The 16361-nt window shown below is 34.8% G+C and overlaps 1 pseudogene; it reads left to right on the forward strand.

Annotated features, from left to right (window-relative positions):
- The first annotated feature begins 15526 nt into the window (after positions 1-15526).
- Positions 15527-15596, forward strand: LOC116635934 (annotated as a pseudogene).
- Positions 15597-16361: the final 765 nt, after the last annotated feature.

Consider the following 16361-nt stretch of genomic DNA (forward strand, 5'->3'; position numbering starts at 1 on the left):
TGGTCCTGTTCTTTCATTTCAGAGATGTTTCTTTGTCTCCTCATTTTGTCTAACTTTCTGTGTCTGTTTCTCTGTGTTAGGAAAGTCAGCTACTTCTCTTGCTCTTGGTGACAGTAGCCTTATGAAGAAGAGGTCCTTTAGTGCCCTGCAGTACAATCACTCCTGTTCTCCAGGGCCTGGCACTTCAGGGAATATCTCCTATATGTGTTTTATATGCTCTGCTATTGAGTCTTGACCTCTTTTTTTCCCTTCATTCCAGTTGCCTACAGAGACTCTCTTTGCCTGTTGAAGGCAGCAGGGCATGTGGTGGTCTGCATGCAAAATGTGACCTTCTTCTGCCACTGCTAGAAATGAGGTCCCACAAAACATGGGGGTCAGGAGATGTGTTGGCAGGGTTTGCACAAGTTTTCTGAGGGCGGGGCCCACAGTGCTGGGACTAGGGTGTGTGACTGGGAAGGGTGTTTCCTCCAAAGAGTGGTGAGGTGGTGGATAGACTTGATGCAAGCAAGTTAGGTAGTGTTGGTGCACACTGGTTCCCATAGGTGGCCATTGTTTATGCTGGGCGTGGGTGGGGGGGAATGGTGACTGTCCGCTCCTGTGTTGCTGGAGGGGTCTCCCCATGATTCCTGTCTTTCTGGGCTATGCTCTGAGATGAACAAATCACTCTCCCTACCATCTGTCCCAAGCATTTTTCAGACTGCTATTTGTAAGTTTTTTTCCATGGGGTGTTTGTCATGCTGCCTCTTTAAAAAGGGCAGGGATTCTGTTTCCTAATGTCTTCCAGGCTCTCCCAGAGCTGAGCTGCCAATTTTTAAAATTCTAGGCTTCAAGTCCAACTGGTTTTAAGAATTCACAAAATTCAGCCCCTCTCACTTTTAAAGGTAAATATTACAGAGATTTGTCCTCCCTGTTTGTGGTCTCCCTGGTGTGGAAGTCTGTTTTCTGTCCTTCTCTATACAACCAAATCCCTCCCCACCAGGGATGGCCAAGGTCCATTTCACTCCTAGAGCATGTCTTTGCCCCTCTTACCTTCTTTGTGTCCTCTTCGCTGTTTTTAGTTGTGGAGTTTTTTCTGCCAGTCTTTTGGGTATTTCCTGAGTTATTTATGGTGATGTTGGTGTTACCTAGTTGTATCCATGGGAGGAGCTGAGCTTAGGGTCCTCCTACTCTGCCATATTTCCTGCTGACTGAAAGGAGTCTTCAGTGAAAGTTTTCCCTTATAGGCTACAAAAGTCTGTATATGTTATACTGAAGAAACAGGAGTTGTAGGGATAGTCGTTAGTGTCCACTCCGACACCGATCAGTGGGACTATGGGAGGTTTAAAGCAAGGTTTTCTGAAGAGCAGTCAAAACCACCAGTGAAGAGCAACTTGACTGGCAAAAATCATGCAATGAATATATAGAGGTAAACCTTATGTTCTTAAATTTTTCTGGTGAAAGAATATCCTCCCTTAGCCAAATTAGAATTTTTAAATTGTATACTTTTTATTTAAATAAGCTTAAAAATGGCCCAGCATTATGTAGGGGGTATTCCAAGACTCCACTATGATAAGGTTTTCAATTAAGATTTTTTTTATGTTGTGCATCTTTTTTTTTAAGCAAAATTTATTGTATATAAAAAATACATATCACATTGCATTCAAAATATAGTAATAAAATATCCAAAAATAATGTTTTAATATGGTAAAGCTTTAAAGTATATGGAATAGCAATTCTAAGAACTGTAAAGAGAAAGACAAATCTACAAATAATAGAAATTTTAATAGCTTTCTCTCAATAATTGACAGGATGAGTACACAAAATAAATATGGCTATAAAAGATTTAATAACACTATTGACTAATGAGATAATTGTTATTTATAGAACACTTCATCAACAATAGCAAACGAAAGTCTTTTTTATAGTACACATGAAATATTTATAATAGTCTACATTTTGATTCATAAAGTAAGTCTTATATTGAATTTAAAAGGATTTACTTCACACCTAACATTTTCCTCAACTATTGGAAACAACATACTTCTAAATAAGCTATGAATTAAAGGAAAAAAACAGATATTAGAAAATAATTTGAGCTCAAAAAAAAAAAAACAACAAATCAAAATTTATAGGATGCCACAAAAGCTGTGCTTAGAGGAAAATATAGGATTTAGTGGATTTATTAAAAATTGTTCTTTCAGTCAATGACTTCAGCTATTTAAGAAACTGCAAAAATAATAGCATAATAAATATAAATGAAACAAGAGGAAAAAGATCAGTGCAAAAGAAAAAAAATAATCAAAATGGAAAACAAAGAGAAAATCAATGTAACCAAAAGTTAGTTCTTTAAGAATATTAATAAACTTAATAAACTTCTAGAGTCTGACCAAGACAAAACATAAAATTCACAAATTAACAATATAAAGAATGAGAGATGACATCACTACAGAGCAACAAATTAGAAAGGATGATAGAATATTCTGAAAAAACGTTTTATTAATAAATTTGATAACAGATGAAATTTATTCAAATATATAAATTTCCAAAGTTCAATGAAAAATAGAAAAGCAGAATAGTTCCATACCTATTGAATAATTTGAATATTTAGTTAAAATTCCCACAAAGAAAACTACCAGCCCAGGTGACTTCACAAATGAACTAAAACCAATATTTAAAGAATATATAATACACAAACTCTTCCAGAGTATTGAAGAAGAAGAAATACCAAACCACTATATAATGGCCTGCATTACCCAAATACGAAATCTAGAAAAATGCATTTCAAGAAATGAAAATGACATAGACCATAGATTCATAACCATATATTTAAACTTTTAAACACATTTATAACAAATCAAATTCAACCAAATATAAGAAGTTAAGATATCATAATCAGGTGTAGTTTGTTCTAGGAGTGGTTTAATACTTGAAAATCCATTTTATTAACAAAAAGCATTAGTTCATCTCAACAGATACAGAAAAACACTTAACAACATACAACATTTTTAGGTAAAAAAAATACTTCAGAAATAGGGATAGAAGAGAACTTCCTTAACCCAATAAAGATATCTATATTAAAAACAAAACAAAACAAAAAAATAGTAACAAAAAAACCCCTACAGTTTAAACCCTGTATGATGCTGAAAAACTGAGTACTTTCTCCCAAATATCAGAAACAAGTCAAGGATGTCATTCTTACCACTTCAGAATTGTATAGGAAATTTTAGCCAGTGCAGTAAGGTAAGAAAAAAAAACAAAAACAAAACAAAAAACCATGTAGATTGGAAAGGAAGAAGTAAAATTGATTTGCTTCACAGATGACATGAAATTATCTATGTAAACTTTTAATTTAAATCACAAAAACGTTTCGAGAAATAATAAATGAGCTTACAAAGTTTACCAGGTCAAGGTGAATATACCAAAATCGTATCTCTGCATACTAGCATGAAACAATCAAAATACATAGTAAAAATTATAATAACATCAGAAAGATGAAATACTTAGGTATAAGTTTGACAAAGGTGTGAAAGACCTGTGCATTGAAAACTACAAAATATACATGAAAGAAATTAAAAGAAAAAAACTTGAATTAAAGGGTTATAAAACTGTGTTCTTGAGTAAAAGGCATCAATGTTGTAAAGCTATCAATTTTTCTTAATCTATAGATTCAATACAATTTCAATCACAATCACAGCGGGCATTTTTGTAAAGGCTAGAGTAGCCAAAATGCCTCTAAAAAAGAATGAAGTTAGAGGGTGAACACTACAGTATTCAAGACAGTGGGATTTTGGCATAAATATATACAAACAGATCAAGTACAACCTGACCAGTAGGTGTCACATCATGAATACATAGATGTAAACTGTTCTTAAAGTGTCTCATGAAAGAGAATATCACATCAAATTAGAATTTTGTGTATGTGTGTTTATATATCTATATCTGTATATCTATATCTATTTTTAACAAGCTGAAGAATAGTTTCAGGAATGAGGATTCAAAACCACCATCATAAATTTGGCATGTAAATTTCACTTGTCATTCAAGACACATTAACAAATGTTCTAAAAAGGAATGTTATACTTGTAAAGAGTGTAGAATGGAAGGAGAGCAAACTCATTCTTGACCATTAATCTAATTTTTCATCTACTGTTTCAAAATTTAATAAATGTAAGTATATTATTCAACATGACAAATGTATGTCATTGTAGACCCCAAATTACTTAAGGCAATAGATAAAAAAAGGAGAGGGATATTTTTGGCATTGAAGCCATTGCAAATGCTTGTTGTTTGTGTTATGCAAGTAATAATTAAACTTATGAACTTACCCTGAAAGTAAACCCGTTCCTCAATGTTAGAGTTGAAATATCATCCTGTACTGTTTTGTGTCTTTGTTCCTGCTGTTTATATGACCTAAAATCAATTTTTCTTTGTTCTGACCATCTAAATCCCAACTGTTATTTATGAATCATTTCAGTGATTATCTCCTCTTAGAAGACTTCACTTACCCTCCAGGGGTAGATTAATGAATCTCCCTTGTATCTTTCCTGTTTCATACTCCTTCTGTAGCATTAACACACAGTACTCTAAGATTTGTTTTTCCCCCCACTTTATCTGTTTAAATTGCCCATAAACCATGTGAAGAAAACACTTTTCATGAATGTTAATTACATTACAGTTTTGAGGTAAAAACCACAACATAAAGAAATATCCTTTATATTTTTCGAAAGCCTATTTTAAGAAAACATTAACTGAAGATACATATTTAACCAAAGTTTTAATGTGAATCACAACACTTTTAAAATATAGATTCCTCAAAATAGCTTAGGGCAGATAATAAACTTATGACACAGGAATTTTCGGAGAGTGTGACTCTCAGGAAAACCTTAAGTGCCTCTTTGTAGAATTTAATGGAAATTCATTTTTGACCTGCTTAAAGTTACGCTATTTTTAAAAAATCCTCTGCTAAAAACTTTATTTTTTTCCCCTCTTCATAACTGGAGCTGTGTGGAATGCACATTTGTAGAAAGACTGAAGACAGCTGAACAGCTCTGCCAGATGGACAGCTTGGTAGATACGGTTTCCCCTCATTACAGTAGGACTTGCTCTTTGGGAAGCTGGCTTCCCAGCTAGAGTGGGAAAACATCAGGCAGGCAGACATTGGCTCTGTGTTATGTGGTAAACTGCCCAACCAGTTGTGGGGAAGGGAACATTAGCTGTAGAATTAATGGTTGAGTTGACATATCTTGGAAAGATTTAGATTCTCCTATAGCATCAGAGGTGAGAGACAGCATGTATTTTGACGTTATTTTTGACATCTTTAAACCAGCAAGTGTGGTTACTCTTGATGGCTTTCTTTAGGTTTAATATTAGTAAAATAGCACAGTCTTTCCTCAGATCTTCCTTTTCACGGCTTCTCTAAAGTTTCGCATCATCAAATAAAAAGACCATATTTAAAAGGAGGAGGATTATAGAATTTAGTCATATGATTTTAAGTCCACAGTATCTCCAGAATTTTATATTTCGTGTACCATTGTCAAATAATTGGGGTCACCACCATGATTTTTTTTAAGTGACTTTCCCCTAACATAGTGGTTTATATGTTAACAATATTGTGTTCTAAAGACTAAAAACTCCAAGTTGGAAGTTGATATTTTGTTGTTATAAATTGTTAATTTCTTTTTTTTTTTAAATATTTATTTGAGAGAGCGAGCAAGAGAGATTGAGAGAATGAGTGGGAGGAGGGACAGCAGGAGAAGCAGACTCCCTGTGGAGCAGGGAGCCCAACCTGGGATTTGCTCCCAGGACCCTGGGATCAGGATCTGAGCTAAAGGCAGATGCTTAACTGACTGAGCCACCCAGGTGCCCTAAATTGCTAATTTCTGTAAACATTCCCATTCTAACTAGACCAAGATTTGTTGACCTCAATACTGTTGATAATTTGGGGCAGATAATTCTTTGTAGTGGGAACTATCCTGGGCATTGTAGGATATTTAGCAGCATCCCCAGCCTCTACACAGGAGATGCTAGAATGCCACAGTTGTGACAATAAAAAATACCTCCAGAAATTCTTAAATGTCTCATGGAGGTAAAATCGCCAACCCCCACTCAATATGATGACAATGTTTCCCAAGGCTGGTACATACACAACCGTTTGAGATGGTAAAAAGAGCTTGGACTTTTCACAGAAACAAAACTGAGTTTTTGAATCCTAGGTCTATTGTTTACTACTTCTGTGAATTTGATGAATTTATATAATCTCTTGGAGCTTACTTTCTTTCCTGAAATTTAGGACTAATAAACACTAAAATAAATTACATGTAAAATGCATAGTAAATAATAACTTAAAGGCTCCACTGGTTTTATATTTAGCATATTTATCTTAATTATGCGTACAAACCTTAAAATACTTTAGTGATTTTGAGTTTCAAATAATAGCTTTATCAAAAACATGAATCTCCACTCCCACCAATTACCCAATTAAAATGATAAATATATAAGGATATTTCTACAGCAAAATGGAATAGAAAGTTGTAAGTAGCAGACAAGGAATTTCAACTATCTGAGGGACTAGAATTGAATAGGGGGAGCTATGACTGGTGAAAATTGAATGAATTCTTCATTCAGAAAGTCATCAAAATCTGTTAGTTAACAAACCTCATCCATACAATTATTTCTCACAATTATCTTTTCTGTTTCATTGTCTTTAAACATGAAATAAAGCTTGTCAATAATTAGGAATATCTAAAGGGGGGGAGGAAATAGTTGAAAATGACCATAAAATAAATTCAGGCACATAAAACAATTTTTGAAAAATTGGTATGTATACAGAGACTCTACTCTCACTCATGCATAAAACAAGAAAATAAAAGGAACAACTTATGAACAACAAAAAGCTTTTTAAATTTTATTTAATTTTTTTAGAGCATGGCGAGGGAGATGGAGAGAGAGAAAATCTTATGCAGACTCCATGCCCAGTGTGAAGCCCAATGTGGAGCTCCATCCCAGGACCCTGAGATCATGACCTGAGCTGAAATCAAGAGTCAGATGCTTAACTGACTGAGCCACCCGGACACCCACAATAAAAAGCTTTTAAAAACTAAACATTGATTTCTGAAATTAAAAAAAAAAAAAAGACTCTAAGTTTAGGAAGACAGAGTGCCTATGAAAGAAGAACAAAAAGGCGGAAATTGAAAATAGGGAAGTAAATAGACACTGAGGAATAATACAAATTTCCATCATCTGATTAAAGAGAAAACAGAAAAAAGATCAGAAAACAACAGGAGAGAGTACACTATTGGAGAATGCTCTGGAGTTAAAATACCGATATTTCAAGTTGCAAAGACCCACCAATTACTCAGCAAATAGAGTGGGGGTGTTTGGATACTTAGATATATTCCTGTGAGAGACTGAGGAATACAATAACATTATATAAAGCTCCAAAAAGGAAAAGAAAAAAAAAAAGGACATCTGCAGGGGAATAGGATCTACATTGGCATAAGACTTCAATAGCAAGAATCAAAGCTAAAACACAATGAAATCAGTCTTTTGAATTTCTGGTGGAAAATGATTTTGATTTGTAATTCTACAGCTAGTTATGCTTTTATACATGAGTGGGGGCTGACAACAGGTATTTGGGAATATATAATGAGTCAAATAATGGATTTTCCACAAGCCTTTTTTTTTTTAGGAAGTTGTCTGGAGGGTGAATTTAAGAGGATAGATAAAAAATTTAGGACTCTAAGTAGTTGGGAATTACAAAATAAAAATATAAATGTTATAGAGGTAACCCAAATTGGACCTAAAAGTAATAATACGACTATTTGGAAGAAAAATGGATAGATGGTAGAGATGGCATCATCAGTGACCGAAATTCTAAATAGTTTTAGGAAGAAGACAATAGGGACACCTGGGTGGCTCAGTTGGTTAAGCATCTGCCTTCCACTCAGGTCATGATCCCAGGACCCTCTGCCTGCCTCTCCCCCTGCTTGTGCTCTCTCTGACAAAATCTTAGAAAAAAATAAAATTTATTTTTAAATTAAAAAAGAAGAAAATATATGACTAAAATTGAGAAATCAAAAAAGGTGATATAAATACTATTAAATACTGAAGGTAGACATCAAAAGAAATATTTATTTTTTAAAGATTTTATTTATTTGACAGAGACAGCGAGAGAGGGAACACAAGCAGGGGGAGTAGGAGAGGGAGAAGCAGGCTTCCCGCTGAGCAGGGAGCCCGATGCGGGGCTTGATCCCAGGACCCTGGGATCATGACCTGAGCCGAAGGCAGATGCTTAATGACTGAGCCACCCAGGTGCACCTCAAAAGAAATATTTAAAGTAACAAAGTGTTTATAGGAAAATAAAACTGGAGCTAGGGAAGGAGGTGGTGAGAAAACATTGTTTTTCATTATGTCTTTTTATATCATTTTTATATTTTTATGGATTTTATATTTTAAAAATACAGTTACAGTGTCGTGCTCTGATAGGTATTAAAGAGGTCATGTACTGCATGGAGCACTGGGTGGAATATGCAAACAATGAATCACGGAACACTACATCAAAAACTAATGATGTAATGTATGGTGATTAACATAACATAATAAAAAAAACCTCTCATATATAAAGTCATGGAATACAGAATCCAAAAACTAAAGCTTGCCTAATCATTTCCTGAACTCAAATGTTAATATGGATTTGGGAGATTTGCAGCCTTCAAATACAGAAGCAAAGCCACATTTCAGCACAAGTGTATCTTAACAGGAGGCCTACACATAGCTTTTACTTATTCATCCATCTATCTGTCCATCTTTACCATCCTTTGTTTTACACCCTCACCTTCCTTTCTTTATCCTGTCTTCACTCTGTCCTCCGCTTCATTAACTTATGATGCACCATGAAAGCCTTAGAAAGCCAATGCCTCCTCTATACTCATTGCAAAGAAATGCAAACTTCCGTGACTTCCCTTGTTGTGAGGAAAGGGATATTGTAAGATCAGATACAGAGGTTAGGAGTGTCAAAGGAAATAGGACAGTGGTGGCAATAATAATAGTTAACCTTTATTAATGTCGAAATAAATGCAGGGCCCTTTACATCCAAAATCTTGTTTAAGGATAAGCTTGCAAGGATTACTAGCTCTTTTACAAATAAAAACACTAGAGTTTGTGGGAGCTAAGGTACTACCATGAAATGTTAGAGCTTGGATGTGACCCTAGTCCTATATGAAATCAAAGATCATAGTCTTTGCTCTTCACCAAATTGTTAAAAAAAAAAAAAAAAAAAGATTTCTGGTTTTATCATAAGATTTTTAGTGATTGATTCTCCTTATGGTTAAACCGGGTACCTTATTTAAAAAAAAAACAAGGGGCACCTGGGTGGCTCAGTCAGTTAAGAGTGTCTGCTTTTGGCTCAGGTCATGATCCTGGGGTCCTGGGATCGAGCTCCACGTTGGGCTACCTGCTGAGCAGGGAGCCTGTTTCTCCCTCTCCCTCTGCCTGCCGCTCCCCCTGCTTGTGCTCTCTATCTCTCTGTCTCTCTCTCTGTCAAATAAATAAAAAAATTGTTAAAAATCTTTAAAAATAAAAAAAAATAATAAAACCAAACAAAACCAGTCTTGAGTCCTTGTGGTCAGTACTGTCTTTAAATGTTTATCTCAGCTTAAATTCTTTACTGTGCCCTCCAGGTAGATGCTTGTTCTTCTGTTTGGTCAGGATCTAGGCCTGACCACCTTGCTTCCCTAATTTCATTTGCTTAGGCTGGTAAGGTAAGGATTCCTCAGGGGTGAACATCAGTGTATTGTGCTGGGAAAGCAGAAATGGCATGCAGAGTAAATATCAGCAGAAATAATAAGATTAGGAAAAGTCAATAGGAAATGTTGAGATAGGGAGGCGATATTTAGAGATTTGGATGCCCCCGAGGAGGCAATGTAAGCAGACCTAAATATGGATGTGACTGATAAGCAGTGGAAGGTCAACATGGAGTGAAACGTCAGTGTGATACTGCTCTCAACCTCCTACTTCAGGAAACATGACACCAAGTTGACTTTGAGTTTCTAAGTTTTTGTTTTGTTTCTATTCCGCTTCAATTTTCAAAAAATAAAAATAACCACATAGCAAAAGCTTATAAAAAGTCAACTACCATATCAGATAAGGAAAACTGGCAGGATTCAGCATATACCAGACAAAAACCAGATAATATGCTCCATCTCAATTTAAGTAAAATGTGAGTTTAGAGTAATAGTTTCTTTATAAAAATTATTCATAGGAGAGTTCTGTGACATAGTTGTCTGCTTCAAATTAGCCCACCGTGTAACATGTAGAGTTGTGATACATAGTTCTAAATTTCAGATTTTGCATATGCTACAGATCGTTCTGATAGTTACCAAATAGCACCATTTATATATGCACATACGTGTGCAGGCACACACACACAGGATTTGAAATTTTGCATGGCAGCTAAATAACAAAAACATTTATTACCCCTCTGTATAATATGTTTCTTCATTTTCATAGTGTCTCTGAAAACATAAACCATTCAACCCTCACCTCTGAAGGGATTTTGGAAAATAAATATATGAAAATGGCTTACGCTTTAGATATGTGAGATCTATCACACATTTAGAAAAGTCCAGCTCAAAAATATATAGCTAAATGATAGATCACAAAGTGAGTACTATATGGGCACAATTAGTCTAACAAAAGAAATTATCACAGAATCTCAGAATCTTTCGTTATACCCCCTTTTTAAAAAATTTATCATTTTTTTATTATGTTAATCACCATACATTACATCATTAGTTTTTGATGTAGTGCTCCATGGTTCATTGTTTGTGTATAACACCCAGTGCTCCATGCAGTACGTGCCCTCCTTAATACCCATCACCAGGCTAACCCACCCCCCCACCCCCTCCCCTCTAGAACCCTCAGTTTGTTTTTCAGAGTCCATAGTCTCTCATGGTTCATCTCCCCCTCTGATTTCCCCCCCTTCATTTTTCCCTTCCTGCTATCATCTTTTTTTTTTTTTTTTTAAACTTATAATGTATTATTTGTTTCAGAGGTACAGGTCTGTGATTCAACAGTCTTACACAATTCACTGCGCTCACCATAGCACATACCCTCCCCAATGTCTATCACCCAGCCACCCAATCCCTCCCACTTTGTTTCCTGAGATTAAGAGGAATTCTTAATCTCATTATACCCCTTCTAATCACTACCCCTCCCCGTACCACTAATCTGAGTTCTTTATTTTTATACAATTCTAGAAAATAACTTAGAATTTTATTTCATAAACTTTCAACCTTAAATAGTATAGTTGTAGATATTTTGAAGTTTGTACAAATGCATTATATTGTATGTGGTTCTTGCTTTGGTCAGCATTATGCACGTAATATATTTTTTTCAAATTGCTAGGTGTATTAGTAGATCACTTCCATGATTGTAGAATATCCCATTTTATGAATATGCCATTCTAAGTTTGCTGGACACTTTGGCTGTTTTGAGTTTTCTGTTATTGGGATGTGGCTATGTGGTTATGGTACAAACTTGTACATGTTTTTAAGTGAACATGCACAGTGATTTTAAATGGATATATGCCTAGGGGTACAACTGATAAGTCATAGGTATGTATGTTTTAAAATTTAGCTTGTAATATCAAACAGTTTTATTATTGCAAATTGACTTACTATAAAATAAGTTGAACGTCCTTTTTCTGAGTAATAGTAAAAGCACTGAACAACATATATATTAAATCTTCTCCCATCACCAGTTTGGACTGCATCTTTCTAGTAGCTAGCTCAGTGGTTTTGTCTGTCTGGTTTGCCAGGTGTTTGAAATCAATGAATATGTGAAATAACTTCGTCCCTGTGCTTATTATCCCAGGAGGAATCTGCCATTTAATTTTATCTTTAAATTTGGAATGAATGATTCAGCATCCTATGAAAGAAATTTCAGGTATCATTTTGAGGAAACACTTCACCCCAAAAACTTTGACATTCCTCCACTTTGGAGGAGTCTACTGTGCAAAGCCTGATCATTCTAATCAGGATGGATGTTTGAGTTATTTTTCTCTAAAAGTAAAAGTTTTAACTGTGTGGCCCCCTGCCATATCAAATGTGTGGCTATGGTTACATTTGCAGTCTGTCTTCAGAACACAGATATGTTATTTTTTAGATTCTGAGTGGGGAATGAAATTATGACATGAGCTTCATTAACACCACCATACTGCAAATACCTAATTTAAGTAGCATGGCATACCAGCCTTCCTGCACATAGATGAGAGAGGTGTGAAATAGAAAATACAAGTGCAGTGTTAGGTACATGTTAATGAAATATACTTTATAAAGAACTGAGGGAAATAAAATTGGATAAGCATGCCAGATAACTAGCCCATTTGACTCCAAATCACACAGTCTGAAGACTATTTTAAACAAAATAAGTGGCATGACATCAAACTGAATCATTAGACTATGACTAAACCGAAGCCAGATCTCTCTGCATAAGGTCATTTTATTCAATTACTGTCAGTGGAAGGTACAGTGAAATATTCTAAATGCACATAATGAACACACATATACTGCATTTTGTAGCATCCATCAATTTAAAATGGGAGAGAAATGACAAATACCTTTGCTACAGAGTCAAGGAATTACCTTAATTAAGGACACAGATAACAGATAATGGACTCAGTAAACATACCTGTTTAGGCCCTAATTTTTCCTGCACATTATGGGAAATGCTCACTGTTAACAGGGTAATCTTCTCAACGATAAAGGATGGCACCAGTCTATGACAATACTAAAATTATTTCAGAATTTTCCACATTTTCCAAGGAGGGAATTAATGATGATTGAATATCAGAATCAGCTCTCTGAACCCTCCTTGTTCTGGCACTACCCATTTTTGGGCCTTGATGAATAGCTTCTACTGATTTTCTCAGAGATAACTTATGGGACCTGAAGGTATTAAGCATACATTAAAGATTCTATTGATCTTATATAATCAAAAGATCAGCAGGGTGCTCATCCCTCAAAGTTGACAGAAATAGGTTGGACTATTGTAATGAACTGTGATCAAAAGTTTCTCTACATGATACCAGTTCTCTTATGGAATTGAATATAGTGCCCTATGATGTTTTCAGATATCGTATATTTGATAAAAAGTGTTAAGAAAGGTTATGGTTAGTGTGAGATCCAGGTGATGGGCAGTGATGAGTGTAAGGGGTAGTAATTAATATTTATCAAAGTATTCCTTTGTGCTAACTGCTTTTATTATTTACCGTATTTCCCCAAACAACCCTTTATGAAATCACTATTTCAGACAAAGAGGTAGGTGACTGGGTGGGAATAAAAAAAAAAAAAAATTTGCTCAAGGTAATGCATCTTACAAGCTGGGGAGGAAGGCTTTATATTTAGAACTAGCTAGGCCCTAAGTCAATAATCTTTCTTCTACCCAGTTCTGCAGAGGAATGGCAATTGAATTTTCATAGTAAAATTTTTCTCTATGAGGTAAGCATCATTATTTATTGCAATAAAATGTTTAGCAAACTTAACTTTTGGGGAGAGTAAAAAAGTATTTGTCTTTTTACTTTCAATGATGCAAATATTTCATCATCTTTGTAATTGGGAAGAATTGCATATATGTTGAAATAAGCAAGAAACCAATGAGAAAGCTGGCAAGAATTGGGCAGGGATTATGCAGCCTTGATTCTACTTATATACTCCCCAAAGTTTATTTTGCATCTTTGTACAGAATTGGAGAAAGGGCCCCAGAGCCAGTCAAGGTGCTCCATATCACTAATGTGGACCAATGCCATCATCTGTTGAGTATTCAGATAGATGGAATGAGGGCAAGCAGGCAGAGGGATTAAGATCTTCATTTAGAAGTTCATTATTAGGTGATATAGTGAACTTGAATTAGCTACTCTCTTTTTGCTGGATATCTCAAGTGATTGCTTTTGAAAATATATATATGTGCTCATCCCCTCTGAACTATAAAGTCTTCCCTCTGACTTCACATTGTTATAATATTCTAAGCTCAGATCAAGCTAACTCAAAATTCTTTCATATTTATTTAATGGTTTTAAATCTCACTCATCACTGCAGTTGAATTGATTTTGCATGTAGAGGCAACCTTAGGAATGACATAAGGATCAATGAGACTAAAAAATGCTTCAGAAATCTTTAAGGAAGTCAATTGTAGACTTAATGAATGCTATTTATCTAATCTTTTTTAATAGGCTAGTAAATGTATTCTTATAAATGAAAAGATACAGTCAATATATTATTTGCTCTCTAATGTGGTAGAAAAGAGCCTCTATAATAAGCAGATATAATTAAATATCCTGCATGTGCTCAACATGAAATAAAATCATAAGATGTAACATTAAGAAATGATACACAGAAAAATATAGCATTGTGCATGGCAATATATTATATGAAGACAACACGTGCTATTCATAGAAAAATATAACCAGAACACCAAGAAGAGATTATTTGAGCTGAATAGGTCCAAGACAATGGGAAGACCTGACTTTGAGGAATCCTGGAAGGTAGGTATAGAGAGTAGAGGAGAATATCACACCTGAGAGAATTAAATGGGCAGTGGTAGAAATTTACATAGTATGTTTCGAGGACAATGAGAAGAGTAGTGCAGCTGAAGTAGAAATACTATGTTGGTAAGTAGACATTTTTGGAAATGTGAATTAGGATATTTTGTAGGACCACAAATGTCAGATACAGACTCAACTACAATTCCCATTTTGATTGTTGTTATTGCTCCTATTACCACAACGGAGCTATGTCACTTGCAGACTTCAATTTCTTGTTTTAGAACATCTGAGGCTTCAGTCTGATGATTTCTGTGTTCCCTAAAGATTGAAAAATCTGTGATACCAAGACTCCAAGATGTTTAGACTTTTACTGCAGGCCATGGGGGAATCATTGATATTTCTGAATAAGAATGTCCCTGACAAAGTCCAATTTGGGGTAATTACTAGATGAGAGGGAAGAGACTTTAGTCCAGAAAGCCACATAGTAGGGTATTACATTAGTCTAAACAACAAAATACTGTGATACCATTGACAGTAAAAATAAAGGGATGGCCATGAGGAGTATATAAATCAAGTGAAGTCAAAATAGAAACCCTCTTGGTATGGAATTCACCACCCCTCAAATTTATCTGGGGTTTTTCCCATTGCCTTGACCCCTGTTAGATCTCATATGAAGGGGGGAATAGGAGCAAAGGGGCAGGTCCCTTGATACTCTAAGATACATGCCAGTGCTTAACTCTTTTTCTCCCGCTGCTGGGGTCAGAATGGGAGGGCTTACTAGGCTAACTCTTCCTCAGCTAATGACTCTCTGGGGACAAAGAAAGAAAAATAAAACATCTCTGGTGTATTCTCTAACACGGTTCTCAAACATGTTAACCTCAGTATTCTTTATAATATAAAATAGTACTAAGAAACCCAAAGAATTTAAGTTATACATACTATACTAGAAATTAGAATTAAAAAGTACTCATTTAACATAAACCCATTACTTACTAATACAATTAATGTAAGACTATACTTTCAGGGATCATTTCTATAGTTTGTTACTAATACAATTAATGTGTTTTAATAAATATGCTTGTTTTTCAAAATGAAAAGATTAGTGAAAAGAATGTCATTTTATATCTTTGCAAACCTTATTAATGTGTGGCCTATCAGAAGACAGATTATCATATTTGCTTCTTTATTAGGTTACAATATCACATGCTAGGTTGCCTCTAGAAAATTCCACTATATATTGATGAAAAAATGAGATTGAAAGGGTAAATTATGTTTTAATATTATTATGAAGATAGTTTTCATCTTCTGGGTCCTCGGTATTGAGCTCTCCAAACCACACTGTGAGAATCCTTACAGTAGGATATTTAAAAGGGAAAGAGAGAGATTATCTAGATGAATACACAATAAAAATGGCAATGAATTAGCAAATTCTGAAAGAGATAAAAGAGGGACTTATTTTTATCAGGGGAATTATCAGCTAATCAGTGTTTCCCGAATGTTTATACATTTTTAAAAGGCATAACATTTCCCAGCTATCAGCTCTGTTACGTAAATGTACATAAACTCATTTGTACCTCTAGAGACCAACAATTTAACATGAGCATCTCATCATTGCTTTCCTATAATTTTGATCCTGTAGTTTTAATGCCTTACTAATTTTTAGTTAATATGTAACTCTTTAACAGCATATTATGGTTACACAATGGTATCCTATCTCTACCAGGCCTTCATATATGACAAATGTTCTTATGATTCTAAGGAGTAGAAAACACTGACTACAAAACATATTTTTGTTACATCATGTCCCGACCCACACAAGAAGAAATAGTATTCTAACACTGTG

Source organism: Phoca vitulina, unplaced genomic scaffold, assembly GCF_004348235.1.
Source record: "Phoca vitulina isolate PV1807 unplaced genomic scaffold, GSC_HSeal_1.0 scaffold11, whole genome shotgun sequence".
Taxonomy (NCBI): Eukaryota; Metazoa; Chordata; class Mammalia; order Carnivora; family Phocidae; genus Phoca; species Phoca vitulina.